This window comes from Coregonus lavaretus, assembly GCF_964263955.1.
Source record: "Coregonus lavaretus genome assembly, chromosome: 24".
Taxonomy (NCBI): Eukaryota; Metazoa; Chordata; class Actinopteri; order Salmoniformes; family Salmonidae; genus Coregonus; species Coregonus lavaretus.
This window is the reverse complement of record NC_140011.1, coordinates 35,205,662-35,228,769: the sequence shown is the minus strand read 5'-3', so window position 1 is coordinate 35,228,769 and position 23,108 is coordinate 35,205,662. Positions and strand designations below refer to the sequence as shown.

The 23,108-nt window shown below is 47.2% G+C and overlaps 1 pseudogene across 1 annotated transcript in view; it reads right to left on the bottom strand.

Moving 5' to 3' along the window:
* The window catches only part of LOC311099840 (ryanodine receptor 1-like), a 74,663-nt pseudogene that overhangs the window by 44,289 nt on the left and 7,266 nt on the right, over positions 1-23,108 (bottom strand). Inside the window, exons 2-37 of the transcript in view lie at positions 22,417-22,536; positions 22,216-22,317; positions 21,756-21,776; positions 20,820-20,894; positions 20,552-20,630; positions 20,338-20,450; positions 20,122-20,221; positions 12,385-12,481; positions 12,231-12,305; positions 11,973-12,129; positions 10,300-10,464; positions 9,974-10,095; positions 9,416-9,605; positions 9,043-9,178; positions 8,462-8,557; positions 8,243-8,361; positions 7,977-8,110; positions 7,629-7,870; positions 7,346-7,538; positions 7,022-7,238; positions 6,843-6,947; positions 6,618-6,721; positions 6,424-6,507; positions 6,034-6,193; positions 5,482-5,629; positions 4,123-4,328; positions 3,867-4,041; positions 3,548-3,756; positions 3,034-3,386; positions 2,758-2,884; positions 2,438-2,598; positions 2,180-2,342; positions 1,823-1,909; positions 1,042-1,268; positions 436-880; positions 5-163 (exon numbers count right to left, since the gene is read on the bottom strand). The product of the transcript in view is annotated as a ryanodine receptor 1-like (transcript). The remainder of the gene's footprint in view (positions 1-4; positions 164-435; positions 881-1,041; positions 1,269-1,822; positions 1,910-2,179; positions 2,343-2,437; positions 2,599-2,757; positions 2,885-3,033; positions 3,387-3,547; positions 3,757-3,866; positions 4,042-4,122; positions 4,329-5,481; positions 5,630-6,033; positions 6,194-6,423; positions 6,508-6,617; positions 6,722-6,842; positions 6,948-7,021; positions 7,239-7,345; positions 7,539-7,628; positions 7,871-7,976; positions 8,111-8,242; positions 8,362-8,461; positions 8,558-9,042; positions 9,179-9,415; positions 9,606-9,973; positions 10,096-10,299; positions 10,465-11,972; positions 12,130-12,230; positions 12,306-12,384; positions 12,482-20,121; positions 20,222-20,337; positions 20,451-20,551; positions 20,631-20,819; positions 20,895-21,755; positions 21,777-22,215; positions 22,318-22,416; positions 22,537-23,108) is intronic.

The window sequence follows — 23,108 nt, the reverse complement described above, 5'->3', positions numbered from 1 at the left end:
TGACATCTTCATTCTCAAACACACCCATGATGAGCAGGGTGCTGATGAGCTTGAGGATGGGGACAAAGTGGAACTCAACACTGCCTCCTACAGGATCCCTCATGGCCTGACCACCATCTTGTACAGCTTCTGTCAGCATGGTCAGGGCCTTCGCCTTCAGCACCTAGAGGAGAGAGAGAGACTCACATTAATGACCATCAGTCAGTTTAAACAGAAAAGCTTCCCCCTCTCCCTCCATCAGGCTGAGGCTTAGGGTTGCAAAATTCCCGGGAACTTTCAATAAATTCCCTGTTTTTTCCTAAATACAGGTTGGAAGATTCCCGGATTCAAGAGGGAACCAGCAGGAAATCCGGGAATCCTCCAACCAGGATTTCTGGAAAACCAGGGAATTTATTGAAAGTTCACCAAATATTGCAAACCTACGAGGCTCCTTACATGTAGGGGGATGAAGGGGCTGAGGGTGTAGATGTCCAGGTCTGTCCCCACAAACCCAGTGGGGGAGAAGTGGAGTTTGGGGCGCAGGCAGGTAGTGAGGCCCACCCCTGGTAAAGCATGGGACTTGTCAGTGTCTGAGTAGAGGTTGATGCTACGCGTCTCATCTGTCATGGGAACGATGAACTCCTTATTGGTCATGAGGCGGTTCCTCTTGGCCGACTCCAGGTGCATGCTGATGAGCAGGTCGTAGTAGCCGCTCCTCATTGGTCCAGGCAGGTAGGTGTTCTCTATGGCGTAGAATAGCTGGGACTCGTCAACATGGCTGCACAGGGCGTGAGCCACGCGGTTGTTCCCCAGAGCACAGACCGAGCCGTACAGCTTCAGAGTGTGGTAGTGGAACTTCAGCAGGTCCATATGCTCCGACAGCTCCAGGACGTCAATACATCTAGAGGGGACAAAGGCAGAGACAGTATGGCCCAAGGCTATCAGAGCCATAATTGCTACTGTTTATATGTCTTTCCCAATACTATAGCTAACACTGAAATCAATGGACGCATTTCCATTTCATAATCAAATACAATAATCTAATGGTGGCTGTGTTCTGACCTGTTCTCCTCAGGGATGTGCAGGGCCATCATGGTGAGAGGCTCTCTACACTCCACCATCCAGCCGTGCCTCTCGTTCACACGGCCCGTCTCTGGGGACAGGAAGTGGTTTGGCATGCGGCTCCAGATGACTGGGGTCAGCATCTGGACGTCCAGCCTGGGAGGACACTGAGGGACTGGGTTCTTACGCTCACTGCGGAACATGGCTGCCGAGATAGGCATGATGTTCTGAGGAGAGAACAAACATTTACTTTGTAGAGTAGAAGGGTCGTCGTTGAAGTGAAATGATAGGTTGAGTACACTTGAGGGTAAAAAGAAATAGAAAAACATCCATAACACTGAGAGGTAGACAGTGGAGGGGTAACACTGAGAAGCAGACAGTGGAGGGGTAACACTGAGAAGCAGACAGTGGAGGGGTAACACTGAGAAGCAGACAGTGGAGGGGTAACACTGAGAAGCAGACAGTGGAGGGGTAACACTGAGAAGCAGACAGTGGAGGGGTAACACTGAGAAGCAGACAGTGGAGGGGTAACACTGAGAAGCAGACAGTGGAGGGGTAACACTGAGAAGCAGACAGTGGAGGGGTAACACTGAGAAGCAGACAGTGGAGGGGTAACACTGAGAAGCAGACAGTGGAGGGGTAACACTGAGAGGTAGACAGTGGAGGGGTAACACTGAGAAGCAGACAGTGGAGGGGTAACACTGAGAAGCAGACAGTGGAGGGGTAACACTGAGAAGCAGACAGTGACAAATGTACTTGAGTGGTTCTCAATGAGTCTGACCTTGAGCTTGCCCAGCTCCACTTGCAGCATGTTCTGACTGGAGGGCAGGACAAACACAGCTGGGAACAGTTTAGTGTTGGGCTCCACCTGGAACAAACCACCACAGCGTTACACAGGAAGCCACAATGGAAATAAGCTTTTGAGCTTGTATTGTGTTATCCTTGATTATATTTTTATTGTATGTGGAGGCGTCTCTTATGTATGTTCTTTAAAATTGTCTAATAAATTCAGTCAATCAATCAATCAATCAATCAATCAAGCCCAGATCAGCTTGTCCCTTGCTCATTATTAGTCCATTAACCCTTGCCATACATCTGAGTAATGAAATACATGTTTACACTGAACACTTAATCTTACCTGATAGAAGGTGTTGATCTCTTTCCCATTGGCTGTGAAAGTCATGAGGCCTGTGTCCAGGTCAATAAGGCAGCCAATCACAAAGTCCTCCTGACTGACACGGGTCTGCTGGGAGCTGCTGAACTCCCCCCCCCACACCATGTAGCAGTTACTGCGCTTCATACTGAGGGAGACAGGAGAGCGAAAATAGGTAAGATATTAAGGTATTATCTCTGTGTGAATACTGTGAGTACGTGTGCACAGGGACGTGTTACTCACCTGTCATGTATGTTGCCTTTGTCATCTCCCACGGTGACAGTGACATTTCTGACTTTGCTGAGGTCAAAGTGCAGGTCGTACTGGTGGTAGTCAGGGGTGATCCAGCCTACCCACACCCCGCTGGGCTCTTGTCCCGCAATCACCCGCACTGAATAATAGTACTGCACACAGAGGAAGAAAACATTACTATAACAAGGGGATGAACGACCTGAAACAAAAATCTAAGAAAAATAATAATCTATCCACACAAAAATGTCCTGGTGAAGAGAAGTCAGGTTTAGACACTAGAGTCTGAAGAGGTCATATGTAAAAGGTCATACTGTGGTAGTGTTGAGGATGATGTCATCGTCGTCTCTGTCGTCTGGGACCACTTCCTCCATCAGACGGGGCATGGTGGGAACAACAGGGGGCGGAGTGAACGCTGCCTTCTTGGCCTTGAACAGGAACCTGAGGGGAACACGTCAGTGTAGTCGGGCCTGCTATTCAATATGACTGAGAAAACATGACGATGATTACAGTTAAAGTGCAGTCTTCTCGTTGTAACCTGTCTCAAGCCTATCGTCTTTCTCTTAATCTGACCCCTGCTCAGTACTCACCCCTTCTTCTTGCTCTTCTCTGTAGAGGCATCTTTCACATTCTCTCCTCCGTTAACGGGGATCTCCTTAGGCACAGAGGGCTCCTTCTCCTCCTCTTTCTCTGTGCGGCTGGCAGACTTCTTCAGCACCTCAAAGTCAGAATCTGGGTCCACCTCCAGGACCTGGTCCTCAGGGATGGTCAGGGTTCGGGTCAGGGGGGTGGTCCCGGCCATGACTTTAAAGGTCTCGTGGAACTCCACGGGCATACTAAGCCTCAGGAACAGCAGGTCTGTGTTGGCGTTCTGAGAGCCAAAGGTCTTATGGGTCAGTTTCAGACAGGGAGCGTTGTCCACCGTCCCATCCACACGGGACACCTACACAGGGACGTGGGAGGAGAGAAAGAGCAGAAGATCACATTGAAAACCCACAGAAGAGAACATTTGAATGTTAACGTGTTTAAAATATAATTAGAGAATATAGGAACGGAAGCCATTCCAATACACTGTTGTTGAACAGGATATATGCTGTACTGTACCTCAACGTGAGGGTGTTCAGTAGGTACAGGGATGAACTGGGGCAGGCTCTTGCTGAACCACATGGTGATGTCTCTCTTCATGTTGATGGCAAAGGGTTCAAAGCCCTCCTGCAGGCCACAGATGGTGAAGTAACGAAGGCTGCTGACGTTCTGGCCCAGGTTGAGCCGGCCAACCTGAGACAGGCCCAGACTACACACAGGGATAAAGCCTGGAGACCGGCAGATAAAGTTTAATGAATAACACGCATCTAAAATCAGTAGATCCACTCTACAAAGATCTACCTCCCCAGCCCCAGCAGACTCCCCATCAGTCACTCACCATCTCCTATGTCTATGTCCTTGAAGGCCATCTCAGAGCCAGAGTCACTGATCAGCATCTCTCCGTTCAGGGTGAAGAAGATGTTCTGCTCTACCAGGTCGATCATACAGCCCACCACGTCACCTGGCAACCAGATACGACCAAACGGCTCATTGCCCACATGCCAACGCTGAGCCTAAAAAAGAACAGTCAAAGTTAAAATAGGATACATTAGTAAATGTTTTCCCTAAAACAGAACATTCATCACCAACCATACCTTGAAACCATTGAAGACATAGGCGAGCTCATCTGCTCCCAGCTCTGTGTCAGCGCGGACACTGGGTCTGGCCCAACCCACTCTCATCTCCCCCACAGTCACAGCCTCAAACTCAAAGTACCACTTCCCCTGGGTCACCGCGTACGACTTCTCAGCCCGGAACACCCGGATCTTATCTCCACGGGAATTACCTTCCCCATGACCACCTAGCACGAACAGATACAGGTGACATTATTAAGAGGTTATATATACAGTATATACAATGAGTGTAAAATTGTTGCGTTTATATTTTTGTTCAATGTATGTATGTATGTATGTATGTATGTATGTATATACACACTCAGTGGCCAGTTTATTAGGTACACAACCCCGTTCATGAAAATGGTTCGCTCCTACAGACAGTGAGTCACGTGGCCGTGGCTTGCTATATAAAGCAGGAAGACAGGCATCGAGGCATTCAGTTACTGTTCAGTTGAACGTTAGAATGGGCAAAACTAGTGACCTAAGTGACTTTGAGCGTGGTATGATCTTCATTGCCAGGTGCGCCGGTTCCAGTATCTCAGAAACGTCTGGCCTCCTGGGCTTTTCCCGCAGGACAGTGTCTAGGGTTTACCGAGAATGGTGCGACAAACAAAAAACATTCAGTCAGCGGCAATCCTGTGGGTCAACAGCTCGTTGATGAGAGGTCGAAGGAGAATGGCAAGAATCGTGCAAGCTAACATGCGGGCCACAAACAGGCAAATAACGGCACAGTACAACAGTGGTGTGCAGAACGGCATCTCGGAACGCACAATTCGTCGGTCTTTGTCACGGATGGGCAATTACAGCAAACGACCACACTAGGTTCCACTCCTATCAGCTAAAAACAAGAAGAAGCGGCTCCAGTGGGCACGCGATCACCAACCCTGGACAATTAAAAAGTGGAAAAACAACGCCTGGTCCGACAAATCCCAGTTCCTGTTGCATCATGCTGATGGCAGAGTCAGGATTTGGCATAAGCAGCATGAGTCCATGGCCCCATCCTGCCTGGTGTCAACGGTACAGGTTAGTGTTGGTGGTGGTGGTGTAATGGTGTGGGGAATGTTTTCCTGGCACACGTTAGGTCCCGTGATACCAATTGAGCAATGTTTCCATGCCCCGAAGAATTCAGGCTGTTCTGGAGGCTAAGGGGGGTCCGACCCGGTACTAGATTGGTTTACCTAATAAACTGGCCACTGTATATATCTAGCTAGCTATATGCATTTAACAGGACAAGTAGTTCACTACGGTAATGAAATTCTAACAACTTGGCCAACAGACGGACAGCTAGATCGACCGACAGACGGACAGATAGATCGACCGACAGACAGACCAACTCACTGCTCTCCTGGTCAGGTGGCTCAATGTTGTAACCGTAGCCGATGAGAGTGCGGACAGCTGCACAGACAGTGTCTCTGTTGGTCTTCTTGGTCTTTTCGTCCAGCAGGTTGTATGGCACCAGCCGTGGGTTGCGCTTGTTCATTATGTCCTGAACATGGAAATAAACAGTTAAAATCAACTCAAACAATTGTGTGAGTCATATCATTATTGTGTAAGTAATGGACTTTAATCTCCTGGAAAGAGTGATACTGTATAAAGAACCGTATTGTTTGTTCTTCTATACATCTTGAATAGTTACATAAATGTTGGCTCTGAAAACATCAAAACTACGACAACTCATGAGTCAGTACGACTCATGCTTCACCCAGACCAACTGACAAAGTATCTGCATCACTTTGGGTGAGCTTGTTGTGTGCCCACCTGTACACCTACGTGTGCATTAAAACCCACCTGACAGAAACACTATTGATATTCATCGGACATTGTATAAAATGACTTGAACTAATATCACAGGTTAGCTCTCCCACAGGATCAGAGAGCGATGAAAGCTACCTGTACAATGCTGTAGGTCCATCCCTGGTGAACCCGGTCACAAGCCCACACATTGTGTCCATTCTCTGCCAGTCTCTCCACTAGGTTGGTCTGGTTGGGTGTCAGCTTGACGTGGTTGAGGTCCAGAGGGGCAGGCTTGTATCCACTACTCATCATATATCTAATGGAACAAACATGATGTTATGATTAGACTAGTAAGTGAGATGTCATTGTGGCTATTCTATTACATTCACTAAGTGAACAGGCCTCTACTTAAATGACAATCCAACATTTCAAAACGTTTTCTCTGATCATGTAAAACAATACTGTCAACCACGTTAGTGAATATCAGAGAATAATTAAGTCAATGTCTAAATAAGTCTTGAGATCCTATTTTGAGGTCTGACTCACGTCTTGGGCATCTTGATGTTCTTCAGGTTCTCCTCTGCTTTCTCATCACCCATGCCCACATGGCAGCCCACCGCCAGCAGGGTCCTTTGAGAAACAGAGGTAGTGAATACTGGGCACACACACACACACACACACACACACACACACACACACACACACTAGACAGAGAGGGCTTGTCCAAGACCTTGACTCACTTGAGTGTTTCTCCTGACATGGCAAGGTTGTAATTCTTCTCTGGCTCTGGCAGGCTCTGGAAATCTACCAGGCAAGGGTGCAGTTTCTTGTTGTCATCTCGGAACTTGAGTAGAGGGAATGCAAGTAGAGGACAGAATCAAGTTGTTTACCAGATTGAAGTAAATAGATATCACTCAGTCATGTAAGCAGTGTGAGTTGACTAGGTCAGTATGGGAAGCACTCACCGTCCCGTAGGTCCATCCTTGTTCAATGCGAGTGACGGCCCATAGCTCATGGCTGTTTTCTGCCAGCTTCTCCCGAATGCGCTCCAAGTGAGGTGGAAGCACAATCTGAAAGGACAACACGGTGAATGGAAGAAAGAGAGAGGAGACGGAGAGATATATTGATAAGTCAAGAGTTTAACCTGTACTGTGTCCACAGGGCAGGGGGTGAAGGCTGTGTGCGAGAGGGACTGTGTGGGCCCCAACAGGTTGCGGACGCCATTGAAATCATGCTTATACTCCTTGATGGGCTCAATATGCAGTCGATCCTTGGGTAGCACAGCCTCATAGCACGGGGCATAGCCTGGCGGTGGGAGGAATTTAAAGTCCCCATGACGCCCTCCCAGGAGAAAACGAACCCTGGACGTTTTAAAGAAGAACAACATTAACAGTGATCACTCATTCTACATCCTCTCTGACAGATTCTAAATAACAACAGCCCTGTTAGCCCCATCAGCGGTTCTCACTTGACGCCTGCAGAGAAGCTGACGACAGGGAAGAAGAGGCCGTCCAGGTTGAAGTTCTCAAACATGCCCTGCACCGGGTGCCCGTTGATACGGAACGAGATACTGGGCACGCTAAGATCGAGGCAGCAGCTGACCACATCGTCTGCCGCTAGAATGTGCATGTTGGGGGAGGCAACATGCCGTGGGACTCGTCCTGGGGAGACAGACAGACACACAGAGGTCAGCATCACCTCAACCTAGTGATAGAGAACTGCATTCTAAAGATAAACCCTGCTGACTGTACCTGACCACAGGTGAAGTCCATCAAAGGCGTATGAGTAGAGGTCGTCCCCCACCCCGTTGCCACCCCAGCCCTCACCACCTCCAGGGTAGGGGCTGTAGCCCTCAGTCAGAGCCCAGCCCACACGCAGGTGGAAGGCCTGGGCGGTCAGGAAGGGCTCTACATGGTCCACCATCACCTCAAAATACCACTTCTTATACTGAGTTGATCCCTCACACGTTCCTAGGAAGATGTTGGGCCTCACACTGAGGGGGGAGGAAAATAACAACAAAGTTAATGGTTTGAAGGAAAAAAATAATAGTAGTAGTTGGATATTCAATTAAATATATTTAGAATGATCAGATGTCACACCTGGTGACATAATTGATGATGTTGGACTGCAGGAGGAGATCACGACCCGGAAGCAGATTCTCTGTGATGAGATTCTGATTGGACCTTACAGCCACCCCATTACACACACACAAAGAGCAGAGCACATCCAACACCTAGAAAACACAGGGAGAGAGCTAGATCAAAGGGATTTGATTTGATTATGATTCGCAAATCACTGGACTGCCAACCAGATTCCATTTGAACACTTCTCTGGATAAACACAGGCCTAAATAATATTCACTGACCTTGTGATTGCGTCCATGCTTATCCAGTAGAGAAATGATAGATTTAATGTGGTTCTCCTGGATAATGTTCAAAACCTCTGGACTCTCAATTAGAACACAGTATAGCACCTCCAAGATGCCTGTGGTGAACATAATGCACAATGAAATACTGACGATTCACCCCAAACACTTTAAAGTAAATCTGAAAGGGGTGTTAAAGGTGCTGAAAGGGGACTTTACCTGAGGAGGCCTCGAGACGGTCCAGTTTGCTGACCAGCCAATCCAGATTATCACAGAACAGTGCACAGTTGGCTCGGTTCCCCCTGATCAGAGAGGCTTCATATGAAGACAATGACAGAGAGAACAGACAATAGATCGTGTTCAGAATGAAGGGTATGCTGCCACAGTAACCACAGCAATGCAGAGAACGTGATCAAATCAAATTTTATTTGTCACATGCACCGAATAGAACAGGTGTAGACCTTACCGTGAAATGCTTACTTACAAGCCCTTAACCAACAATGCAGTTAAGAAAATATTTACAAAATAAACTAAAGTAAAAAATAAAATACAAATGAACACTATAAACTAACAATAATGAGGCTATATACAGGGGGTACCGAGTCAAAATGCGGGGGTACAGGTTAGTCGAGGTCATTTGTACATGTAGGTAGGGGTAAAGTGACTATGCATAGATAATAAACAGCGAGTAGCAGCAGTGTAAAAACAAAAAGGGGGGGGGGGGGGGGGTCAATGCAAATAGTCTGACAATTTTGGAACCTTGGAACATGAAATGAAAGGATCAATAGCAGGTCACATACCCAGCAGCTCGTACAGGAGATTAACTATCTCCTTCCAAGACTCGGCAGCCTCTTCCCCTGCAAACTCGGAGAAGTGGGCCGCCGTGTTGTAGACATTGAGTCGGTCAATACAGTCCAGCACCAGAGTGATCATGCCCTGGTTGGAATGACACAAAAAGCATGGGAATACAAAAGGCAGGAGCAGTGCGGGGATAAATAAATAAATAACTGTAATCAAATCCAAGTTTATTTGTCACATGCACAGAATACAGTGGGTGTAACGGTCAGTGAAATGCTTACTTGCAGTTCTTCCTCAACAGAATAAATATAAAGTAGCAAAACTATCAATATACACACAGTATATCCTCTGGATCTGCTGTCTGTGAGGACTGACCTCCTCTTGGAAGAGGTTCTGTCTGTTCTTGAGGGAGCGTAGTTTGGTCTGTTTCTCCTCGTGCTCCAGCTCCTCCTCAGGGGGCTGGAAGTAGAAGATGAGGTCCTGCAGGGAGAGGACCACGGAGTCCATGGGCAGAGCCAGGGGGCCTGAAGAAGACTTGTTCTTCCCACTCAGAGAGTCCAGTGCTCTGGAGACACAGAACAAGCCACAACGTCACTGCACTGACATTTTACATTTTAGTCATTTAGCAGACGCTCTTATCCAGAGCGACTTACAGTAGTGAGTGGATATATTTTCATATTTTCTTCTGTACTGGTTCCCCGTGGGAATCAAACCCACAACCCTGCCGTTGCAAGCGCCATGCTCTATCAACTGAGCCACACGGGACCATGAGGTCAAACATTAAAGCAGGGCCATCTGCCCCTCCTGAAGGATAGCAGTAAGTCAAAAGGCGTCTATACATAACACCATAATGTGTACAAACATGAACATGTTCAGAGATTCCTAGGTATGTGCTCAGATAGCAAGCGCAGTGGGAGTGGAGAGGGGCCATACTTGATGAACTGGGTGAAGAGGCCTGCTGTGTTGTAGATCATACGAGCAGCCTGGAACTCCTCTGTCTGGGAGCGGGTCACGGTCAGGGCATCGTCCATGTGACCCTCCTTATGAAGGATGGCCTGACAGAGACACCGGGTGCATTTACAACATGGATAAAAACTAGATTCATTCAAGGGAAAAGCCAACTACAGAGTACTTTAAAATGCACTAAATTGTAATCATACTACGTTAAGGTGTCTTTATTTTGTCTAGTTTGACGTTGTTCTTCATGTCCTTTTACTTTTAAGGTGTTCAGGGCACGTTGCCACATGATTCCTCCATACCTTCCTCTTCAGAGGTCCCAGGCGGGCGGACTTGGCATCGACAGAGGCGTACGTAAGCCAGAGGCCCGTGGAGACGTGCTGTACAAAACACATGGACTCCCCATACTTGATCTCTGGTGTGCCCATGCCCTCCACATCTCGCTTCTTAACCACCTCCACCTTCTCCTGTAGGGTGGAACATTAAACAGCAAGGAGAAGGAGTTAAACACAACATGAACAGTGAGGAGGTGGAGGAGGAGTTAAACACAACATGAACAGTGAGGAGGAGGAGGAGGAGTTAAACACAACATGAACAGTGAGGAGGTGGAGGAGGAGTTAAACACAACATGAACAGTGAGGAGGAGGAGAAGGAGTTAAACACAACATGAACAGTGAGGAGGAGGAGGAGGAGTTAAACACAACATGAACAGTGAGGAGGAGGAGAAGGAGTTAAACACAACATGAACAGTGAGGAGGTGGAGGAGGAGTTAAACACAACATGAACAGTGAGGAGGAGGAGAAGGAGTTAAACACAACATGAACAGTGAGGAGGAGGAGGAGTTAAACACAACATGAACAGTGAGGAGGAGGAGGAGTTAAACACAACATGAACAGTGAGGAGGAGGAGTTAAACACAACATGAACAGTGAGGAGGAGGAGTTAAACACAACATGAACAGTGAGGAGGAGGAGGAGTTAAACACAACATGAACAGTGAGGAGGAGGAGTTAAACACAACATGAACAGTGAGGAGGAGGAGTTAAACACAACATGAACAGTGAGGAGGAGGAGGAGGAGGAGTTAAACACAACATGAACAGTGAGGAGGAGGAGGAGGAGTTAAACACAACATGAACAGTGAGGAGGAGGAGTTAAACACAACATGAACAGTGAGGAGGAGGAGTTAAACACAACATGAACAGTGAGGAGGTGGAGGAGGAGTTAAACACAACATGAACAGTGAGGAGGAGGAGGAGGAGTTAAACACAACATGAACAGTGAGGAGGAGGAGGAGGAGGAGGAGGAGTTAAACACAACATGAACAGTGAGGAGGAGGAGGAGGAGTTAAACACAACATGAACAGTGAGGAGGAGGAGGAGGAGTTAAACACAACATGAACAGTGAGGAGGAGGAGGAGGAGTTAAACACAACATGAACAGTGAGGAGGAGGAGGAGGAGTTAAACACAACATGAACAGTGAGGAGGAGGAGGAGTTAAACACAACATGAACAGTGAGGAGGAGGAGGAGGAGTTAAACACAACATGAACAGTGAGGAGGAGGAGTTAAACACAACATGAACAGTGAGGAGGAGGAGGAGGAGTTAAACACAACATGAACAGTGAGGAGGAGGAGTTAAACACAACATGAACAGTGAGGAGGAGGAGTTAAACACAACATGAACAGTGAGGAGGAGGAGGAGGAGTTAAACACAACATGAACAGTGAGGAGGAGGAGTTAAACACAACATGAACAGTGCTAGTTATGGAGGGATGAAAAGAACCACATGCATTTCCCCACTGCTCTTTTATTTCCCCACTGCTCTTTTATTTCCCCACTGCTCTTTTATTTCCCCACTGCTCTTTTATTTCCCCACTGCTCTTTTATTTCCCCACTGCTCTTTTAATTTCCCCACTGCTCTTTTAATTTCCCCACTGCTCTTTTAATTTCCCCACTGCTGTTTGTGACGACCCTGACCTTGGAGATTCTGAAGCAGAAGGCTGACATCTTGGCGTGGGCTTTTTCAGGGTCCACCACCAGCAGTCCTTTCTCTTCATCCAGGCAGAGGTAGCGACCTGTGGTTATGTGACGCACACGGAACGACTGGCCCCATTTCATGTGACCTCCACTCCATCTACACAGAGCCATAAGTACAACCCCAAGGAGAGAACTCATGTAAGAAATGTGAATGGTTTTTGTCACTTAAAGCTGATGGACACAAGGGCATCCACTCACCCAATCCGGAGAGGTTCTAGTCTCCATAGTGACCGGGCATGGCTACAGACAGCACCCCCCTCATAATGAGCAATTCTGAAAACAGAGATGGGCTGTTAGTGACAGATGATAAGGTATCTGATTAAATGTGGAATAATTCAACAGTTTTCATCACCTGCGCTGGTCGTCTCCTTGCTCGGCAGCAGGGATAGCCAAGCACTCGTCCATGTGACCATGGAACAGTCTAAGAACATAGCCTCCAGTCAGAAAGCCTGAGGGGGTAATGTTACATCGACAATGAGAGAAAGACCAACTCAATCACCAAAGAAAATGCAGTCCCCCGTGCATAACTGCAGCAACAGAGATATGCACTGTGGGGCCGTGTTAACTATACACTGTGGGGCCGTGTTAACTATACACTGTGGGGCCGTGTTAACTATACACTGTGGGGCCGTGTTAACTATACACTGTGGGGCCGTGTTAACTATACACTGTGGAGCCGTGTTAACTATACACTGTGGGGCCGTGTTAACTATACACTGTGGGGAGGTGTTAACTATACACTGTGGGGCCGTGTTAACTATACACTGTGGGGCCGTGTTAACTATACACTGTGGGGTCGTGTTAACTATACACTGTGGGGCCGTGTTAACTATACACTGTGAGGCCGTGTTAATTATACACTGTGGGGCCGTGTTAACTACACACTGTGGGGTCGTGTTAACTATACACTGTGGGGCCGTGTTAATTATACACTGTGGGGCCGTGTTAATTATACACTGTGGGGCCGTGTTAACTATACACTGTGGGGCCGTGTTAACTATACACTATGGGGCCGTGTTAACAATACACTGTGGGGCCGTGTTAATTATACACTGTGGGGCCGTGTTAACTATACACTGTGGGGCCGTGTTAACTATACACTGTGGGGCCGTGTTAACTATACACTGTGGGGCCGTGTTAACTATACACTGTGGGGCCGTGTTAACTATACACTGTGGGGCCGTGTTAACTATACACTGTGGGGCCGTGTTAATTATACACTGTGGGGCCGTGTTAATTATACACTGTGGGGCCGTGTTAATTATACACTGTGGGGCCATGTCAACTATACACTGTGGGGCCGTGTCAACTATACACTGTGGGGCCGTGTTAACTATACACTGTGGGGCCGTGTTAACTATACACTTTAGGGAGGTGTTAACTATACACTGTGAGGCCGTGTGAACTATACACTTTAGGGACGTGTTAATTATACACTGTGGGGCCGTGTTAACTATACACTGTGGGGCCGTGTTAATTATACACTGTGGGGCCGTGTTAACTATACACTGTGGGGCCGTGTTAACTATACACTGTGGGGCCGTGTTAACTATACACTGTGGGGCCGTGTTAATTATACACTGTGGGGTCGTGTTAACTATACACTGTGGGGCCGTGTTAATTATACACTGTGGGGTCGTGTTAACTATACACTGTGGGGTCGTGTTAACTATACACTGTGGGGCCGTGTTAACTATACACTGTGGGGCCGTGTTAACTATACACTGTGAGGCCGTGTTAACTATACACTTTAGGGAGGTGTTAACTATACACTGTGAGGCCGTGTGAACTATACACTTTAGGGACGTATTAACTATACACTGTGGGGCCGTGTTAACTATACACTTTAGGGACGTATTAACTATACACTGTGGGGCCGTGTTAACTATACACTGTGGGGCCGTGTTAGCTATACACTGTGGGGAGGTGTTAACTATACACTGTGGGGCCGTGTTAACTATACACTGTGGGGCCGTGTTAACTATACACTGTGGGGCCGTGTTAACTATACACTGTGGGGCCGTGTTAACTATACACTTTAGGGACGTGTTAACTATACACTGTGGGGCCGTGTTAACTATACACTGTGGGGCCATGTTAACTATACACTGTGGGGCCGTGTTAATTATACACTGTGGGGTCGTGTTAACTATACACTGTGGGGCCGTGTTAACTATACACTGTGGGGCCGTGTTAACTATACACTGTGGAGCCGTATTAATTATACACTGTGAGGCCGTGTTAACTATACACTGTGGGGCCGTGTTAATTATTCACTGTGGGGCCTTATTAACTACACACTGTGGGGCCGTGTTAAGTATACTCTGTGGGGCCGTGTTAACTATACACTGTGGGGCCGTGTTAACTATACACTGTGGGGCCGTGTTAACTATACACTGTGGGGCCGTGTTAACTACACACTGTGGGGCCGTGTTCACTACACACTGTGGGGCCGTATTAACTACACACTGTGGGGCCATGTTAACTATACACTGTGGGGCCGTGTTAACTACACACTGTGGGGCCGTGTTAACTATACACTGTGGGGCTGTGTTAACTATACACTGTGGGGACGTGTTAACTATACACTGTGGGGCCGTGTTAACTATACACTGTGAGGCCGTGTTAACTATACACTGTGGGGCCGTGTTAACTATACACTGTGAGGCCGTGTTAACTATACACTGTGGGGCCGTGTTAACTATACACTGTGGGGCCGTATTAATTATACACTGTGAGGCCGTGTTAACTATACACTGTGAGGCCGTGTTAACTATACACTTTAGGGACGTGTTAACTATACACTGTGAGGCCGTGTTAACTATACACTGTGGGGCCGTGTTAACTATACACTTTAGGGACGTGTTAACTATACACTGTGAGGCCGTGTTAACTATACACTGTGGGGCCGTGTTAATTATTCACTGTGGGGCCTTATTAACTACACACTGTGGGGCCGTGTTAAGTATACTCTGTGGGGCCGTGTTAACTATACACTGTGGGGCCGTGTTAACTATACACTGTGGGGCCGTGTTAACTATACACTGTGGGGCCGTGTTAACTACACACTGTGGGGCCGTATTAACTACACACTGTGGGGCCATGTTAACTATACACTGTGGGGCCGTGTTAACTACACACTGTGGGGCCGTGTTAACTACACACTGTGGGGCCGTATTAACTACACACTGTGGGGCCGTGTTAACTATACACTGTGGGGCCGTGTTAACTATACACTGTGGGGCCGTGTTAACTATACACTGTGGGGCCGTATTAACTACACACTGTGGGGCCGTATTAACTACACACTGTGGGGCCATGTTAACTATACACTGTGGGGCCGTATTAACTACACACTGTGGGGCCGTATTAATTATACACTGTGGGGCCGTATTAATTATACACTGTGGGGCCGTATTAATTATACACTGTGGGGCCGTGTTAACTATACACTGTGGGGCCGTGTTAACTATACACTGTGGGGCCGTGTTAACTATACACTGTGGGGCCGTGTTAACTATACACTGTGAGGCCGTATGAACTATACACTTTAGGGAGGTGTTAACTATACACTGTGAGGCCGTGTGAACTATACACTTTAGGGAGGTGTTAACTATACACTGTGAGGCCGTGTTAACTATACACTGTGGGGCCGTGTTAACTATACACTGTGAGGCCGTGTTAACTATACACTGTGGGGCCGTGTTAACTATACACTGTGGGGCCGTATTAATTATACACTGTGAGGCCGTGTTAACTATACACTGTGAGGCCGTGTTAACTATACACTTTAGGGACGTGTTAACTATACACTGTGAGGCCGTGTTAACTATACACTGTGGGGCCGTGTTAACTATACACTGTGGGGCCGTGTTAACTATACACTGTGGGGCCGTGTTAACTATACACTTTACGGACGTGTTAACTATACACTGTGAGGCCGTGTTAACTATACACTGTGGGGACGTGTTAACTATACACTGTGGGGCCGTGTTAACTATGCACTGTGGGGCCGTGTTAACTACACACTGTGGGGCCGTGTTAACTACACACTGTGGGGCCGTATTAACTACACACTGTGGGGCCATGTTACCTATACACTGTGGGGCCGTGTTAACTACACACTGTGGGGCCATGTTAACTACACACTGTGGGGCCGTATTAACTACACACTGTTGGGCCGTGTTAACTATACACTGTGGGGCCGTGTTAACTATACACTGTGGGGCCGTGTTAACTATACACTGTGGGGCCGTGTTAATTATACACTGTGGGGTCGTGTTAACTATACACTGTGGGGCCGTGTTAATTATACACTGTGGGGTCGTGTTAACTATACACTGTGGGGTCGTGTTAACTATACACTGTGGGGCCGTGTTAACTATACACTGTGAGGCCGTGTTAACTATACACTTTAGGGAGGTGTTAACTATACACTGTGAGGCCGTGTGAACTATACACTTTAGGGACGTATTAACTATACACTGTGGGGCCGTGTTAACTATACACTTTAGGGACGTATTAACTATACACTGTGGGGCCGTGTTAACTATACACTGTGGGGCCGTGTTAACTATACACTGTGGGGAGGTGTTAACTATACACTGTGGGGCCGTGTTAACTATACACTGTGGGGCCGTGTTAACTATACACTGTGGGGTCGTGTTAACTATACACTGTGGGGCCGTGTTAACTATACACTGTGGGGCCGTGTTAACTATACACTTTAGGGACGTGTTAACTATACACTGTGGGGCCGTGTTAACTATACACTGTGGGGCCATGTTAACTATACACTGTGGGGCCGTGTTAGTTATACACTGTGGGGTCGTGTTAACTATACACTGTGGGGCCGTGTTAACTATACACTGTGGGGCCGTGTTAACTATACACTGTGGGGCCGTATTAATTATACACTGTGAGGCCGTGTTAACTATACACTGTGAGGCCGTGTTAACTATACACTTTAGGGACGTGTTAACTATACACTGTGAGGCCGTGTTAACTATACACTGTGGGGCCGTGTTAACTATACACTGTGGGGCCGTGTTAACTATACACTTTAGGGACGTGTTAACTATACACTGTGAGGCCGTGTTAACTATACACTGTGGGGCCGTGTTAATTATTCACTGTGGGGCCTTATTAACTACACACTGTGGGGCCGTGTTAAGTATACTCTGTGGGGCCGTGTTAACTATACACTGTGGGGCCGTGTTAACTATACACTGTGGGGCCGTGTTAACTATACACTGTGGGGCCGTGTTAACTATACACTGTGGGGCCGTGTTAACTACACACTGTGGGGCCGTGTTAACTACACACTGTGGGGCCGTATTAACTACACACTGTGGGGCCATGTTAACTATACACTGTGGGGCCGTGTTAACTACACACTGTGGGGCCGTGTTAACTATACACTGTGGGGCCGTGTTAACTATACACTGTGGGGACGTGTTAACTATACACTGTGGGGCCGTGTTAACTATACACTGTGAGGCCGTGTTAACTATACACTGTGGGGCCGTGTTAACTATACACTGTGAGGCCGTGTTAACTATACACTGTGGGGCCGTGTTAACTATACACTGTGGGGCCGTATTAATTATACACTGTGAGGCCGTGTTAACTATACACTGTGAGGCCGTGTTAACTATACACTTTAGGGACGTGTTAACTATACACTGTGAGGCCGTGTTAACTATACACTGTGGGGCCGTGTTAACTATACACTGTGGGGCCGTGTTAACTATACACTGTGGGGCCGTGTTAACTATACACTTTAGGGACGTGTTAACTATACACTGTGAGGCCGTGTTAACTATACACTGTGGGGCCGTGTTAACTACACACTGTGGGGCCGTATTAACTACACACTGTGGGGCCGTGTTAACTATACACTGTGGGGCCGTGTTAACTATACACTGTGGGGCCGTATTAACTACACACTGTGGGGCCGTATTAATTATACACTGTGGGGCCGTATTAATTATACACTGTGGGGCCGTATTAATTATACACTGTGGGGCCGTATTAATTATACACTGTGGGGCCGTATTAATTATACACTGTGGGGCCGTGTTAACTATACACTGTGGGGCCGTGTTAACTATACACTGTGGGGCCGTGTTAACTATACACTGTGGGGCCGTGTTAACTATACACTGTGAGGCCGTATGAACTATACACTTTAGGGAGGTGTTAACTATACACTGTGAGGCCGTGTGAACTATACACTTTAGGGAGGTGTTAACTATACACTGTGAGGCCGTGTTAACTATACACTGTGGGGCCGTGTTAACTATACACTGTGAGGCCGTGTTAACTATACACTGTGGGGCCGTGTTAACTATACACTGTGGGGCCGTATTAATTATACACTGTGAGGCCGTGTTAACTATACACTGTGAGGCCGTGTTAACTATACACTTTAGGGACGTGTTAACTATACACTGTGAGGCCGTGTTAACTATACACTGTGGGGCCGTGTTAACTATACACTGTGGGGCCGTGTTAACTATACACTGTGGGGCCGTGTTAACTATACACTGTGGGGCCGTGTTAACTATACACTTTAGGGACGTGTTAACTATACACTGTGAGGCCGTGTTAACTATACACTGTGGGGACGTGTTAACTATACACTGTGGGGCCGTGTTAACTATACACTGTGGGGCCGTGTTAACTATACACTGTGGGGCCGTGTTAACTACACACTGTGGGGCCGTGTTAACTACACACTGTGGGGCCGTATTAACTACACACTGTGGGGCCATGTTACCTATACACTGTGGGGCCGTGTTAACTACACACTGTGGGGCCATGTTAACTACACACTGTGGGGCCGTATTAACTACACACTGTTGGGCCGTGTTAACTATACACTGTGGGGCCGTGTTAACTATACACTGTGGGGCAGTGTTAACTATACACTGTGGGGCCGTATTAACTACACACTGTGGGGCCGTATTAACTACACACTGTGGGGCCATGTTAACTACACACTGTGGGGCCGTATTAACTACACACTGTGGGGCCGTATTAACTACACACTGTGGGGCCGTATTAATTATACACTGTGGGGCCGTATTAATTATACACTGTGGGGCCGTATTAATTATACACTGTGGGGCCGTATTAATTATACACTGTGGGGCCGTGTGAACTATACACTGTGGGGCCGTGTTAACTATACACTTTAGGGAGGTGTTAACTATACACTGTGGGGCCGTGTTAACTATACACTGTGGGGCCATATTAATTATACACTGTGGGGCCGTGTTAACTATACACTGTGGGGCCGTGTTAACTATACACTGTGGGGCCGTGTTAACTATACACTGTGGGGCCGTGTTAACTATACACTGTGGGGCCGTGTTAACTATACACTGTGGGGCCGTGTTAATTATACACTGTGGGGCCGTGTTAATTATACACTGTGGGGCCGTGTTAATTATACACTGTGGGGCCGTGTTAATTATACACTGTGGGGCCGTGTTAACTATACACTGTGGGGCCGTATTAATTATACACTGTGGGGCCGTATTAATTATACACTGTGGGGCCGTATTAATTATACACTGTGGGGCCGTGTTAATTATACACTGTGGGGCCGTGTTAATTATACACTGTGGGGCCATATTAATTTCAGAATATTTTGACTTATGTTAGCTGTCAGTCAAACTGGGCAAAAGTGAAACCGAAACTCAACCCGACAGTTAAGTTTAGGCATTCATTCCGAGTGGTTAAGGTAAGGGTTAAGGATTGGGATAGGGTTCAAAGGTCAAAGTTACAAATAAAAACGAGTGCCTAGCACTGGGATTGAACCCGCCATCCTCTGAGCGCCCATCAACAACACTCTAGCACGAGCCTACTAGATGGTAATAGACACTCCTGTCGCTCCCTAGTGGACAGTAGGACATAGCAATGGTAATAATAAAGACACCGGGGCATGGTAATCTGGTGCCTGCAGTTATGAGTCACCCAGGAGTCATATTCCACACGAGAAAGACATGGCAGTCAAGTGTAGTGTTTCTAGATAATTAGCTCATGATTATGAAATAGAAAAACAATCAAAACATATACACACCTTCAGCAAGCTCACAGCCAGACATCACAGGGTTCATGGTCCACAGGGTCTGCATGAAGGAGGCGTCCACCATGAGGTCACCACTGGCATAGGAGAGATGCTGGAGAGAGAGAGGGAGAGAGAGAGGGAGAGAGAGACAGAGAAAATAACATGTCAGCTCCATCCATAACCTGGGTCTGAAAGTCCACTTGGCAGTGTGTCACCAACGCGGCTCACCAGGTATCTCTCAGAGGACACACTGACCAGGATGAGGTCATCTCCCACCCTGACCTTCTCTCCCTCTGACCTCTGCTTGGATGCAGGATGAATGGTCCACCAGCACGCCTCCCCTGTGAAGGAACAAATGCATCACTCAACTAAGAAGCAATATGAACACTGTGCAGAAAAGATGTGGACATGCCACTGCTCTTCTCTATGGTAAAAGCCATACCTGTGGAATCTTCCTGTAAGCCCACATCAAAGGCCAGTTTGTCTGTGAGTGACCTTGAGGTAGTCAGACAGCTGAGGTACTACAGCACACAGAGAGAGTGAATATTACACACTGAATCACAAAGCGCCCATTGACAAGCAAACCCATGTAACAGCAACACAGAGTTTACAGGGTAGTGTGGGTGTGAGAGACTACTGGATGAGGTAGAAGGGGAAACAATTGAGTAACATGTGAGACTACATAGTGAGACAGAGAGGAGGCTGCTTACCATGCTGGAGTGAGTGTGTTTCAGTAGGATAGCATGGCCATACAGCAGGGTACGGTGACCCCCTCCTTGAGATGACTGGACAGCACAGGGAATAGACAGAGAGAGAAAAGTAAAAAAAATCCAACCAAAGAGAGTAGTGTTTGATTCAACATTCAGCATACAGACTGCTAAGGTCAGGCACACAGGACTGTTGAAGACTGGGTACGGAGACAGGAGACAGGAGTGTGTATGTATGTATGTGTGTGTGTGTGTGTGTGTGTGTGTGTGTGTGTGTTATTTGATATTCAAAGTTACACTTTGCTCTACATTCCAGACTTTCTTAAGATGAAGATGAATTGACTTGATGGTTTGTTGAATTGGTCAAAAGCAAACCAGAGTAACTCGGGTGATGAAGGAATAGCATTGATTAAGAAAATGTAAAGGGGTGGTACACATGCAATGAATGGGATGTATTGGACCATGAGGAGGTGTAAAGATGATGTATGAAAGGGAAATGGAAGTATGATGAAGGTTGTATAGGACACTTTCAGATGGCCAGGGTCACAGGTCAGTAAGAGCCCTGTTTCAAATGAAATACGTGACACACCATCCAGTACTAGCCCTGGTCTGTGGTACATGAGACTGATATTGGACGTAGTGTAGAGATTACATTGCAACCAGAAGCCCTCGACTGCGGAGAGTTTCTTGGCTGCTCCTGTGCTGCTGACAGGAATCCTTCCTTGAGTATAATTTGAAACGCTGCTTGGTATTTCAGCTATGACAACACTGAGCAAAGTGTGAGACGCGTGGAGTGGAGTAATATGAGTGAGGTTGACGAAGGCGGCGCATCACTGATTCAGACAGGGACATTGGGTGAGAGCTGAGAGGACTCTCAGGGTAGACAACGGGTGGAGAAGATGGGAAACGTGACAGGAAGGGAAACATGAACAGACATACCCATTTGTCCAAATCGACTGCCTATGGTTGGCAGGTAGGAGATGAGGGGTGTGGGGTCAGAAAAGAGACAAAACGAAGTTAAGTTGCTAAAATGAACAAGATATCTTGACATGATATTCATATTTCAAATACATAAATGTCATCTGTCATTAGACTTTGGAAGCACATAACTCACTACAACACTACTTTTAAAACTATGTGTCAATGACATAAGATTATGTTCTCACAACCATATAAGAAAGCCATAACACTATTTTGTGAATTTTTTTACAAATAATATTGGTTCCCATGTTATGGGGCAATACTGAAAGAACTAAGCTCACCGGATACTACACGAAGACCAACTCTGTTTTTCAGCAAAATAAAAACTATTTCCACATACTTTATACTACATAATTGTTTAACTTCAGATGTAAAATAATAATATAACATACAACACAACCCTCTGCTAGTCTCCTACCTCATTGAGCTCCATGGTGTTGGCCAGCATCTCCTGTAAGGCTCGTACCGACAGGGACTGCTCCAGGATGAAGCAGCAGATCGCCAAATCAGGTGGCACATTCTACAACACAACAGACATCCATCTGCAAAACCCAGCGACTGGCAAGAACTAGAAATAAAGAGGTAATCAGCTGTGTTTGTGGAATGTGGTTCTCTCTACCTGAGCATTGGAAGTGGTCTCCAGGAAGCACAAACGGTTCCCAAAGCCTTCGCATGACAGACACAGTTTGATCTGTTCTTTCAAAATGGAGGCTGTGCATTGTAGCACAACCTGGTCATCCTACATAGAGAAAAGTGGTCAAAGAGGTCAAAACCAGATGGCATTAATACAACCTTAAAAAGAATGTACTTGAATTGGAACTGGTGAATTGCCCTTAACAGGAGTCAGCTATATCATAGATAACATTATTATTTTCTCCCCAATTTCATGATATCCAATTGCGATCCAATTACGATCTTGTCTCATCGCGGCAACTCCCCAACGGGCTCTGGAGAGGCGAAGGTTGAGTCATGCGTCCTCCGAAACATGACCCACCAAGCCGCGCTTCTTAACACCCGCTCGCTTAACCCGGAAGCCAGCTGCACCAATGTGTCGGAGGAAACACTGTTCAACTGACGACCGAAGTCAGCCTGCAAGCACCGGGCCCACCACAAGGAGTCACTAGAGAGCGATGAGCCAAGTAAAGCCCCCTCGGTCAAACCCTCCCCTAACCCGGACGACGCTGGGCCAATTGTGTGCTGCCCTACGGGACTCCCAGTCCCGGCCGGTTGTGACACAGCCTGAGATCGAACCCTAGGCTGTAGTGACGCCGCAACACTGCGATGCAGTGCCTTAGACCGCTGCGACACTCG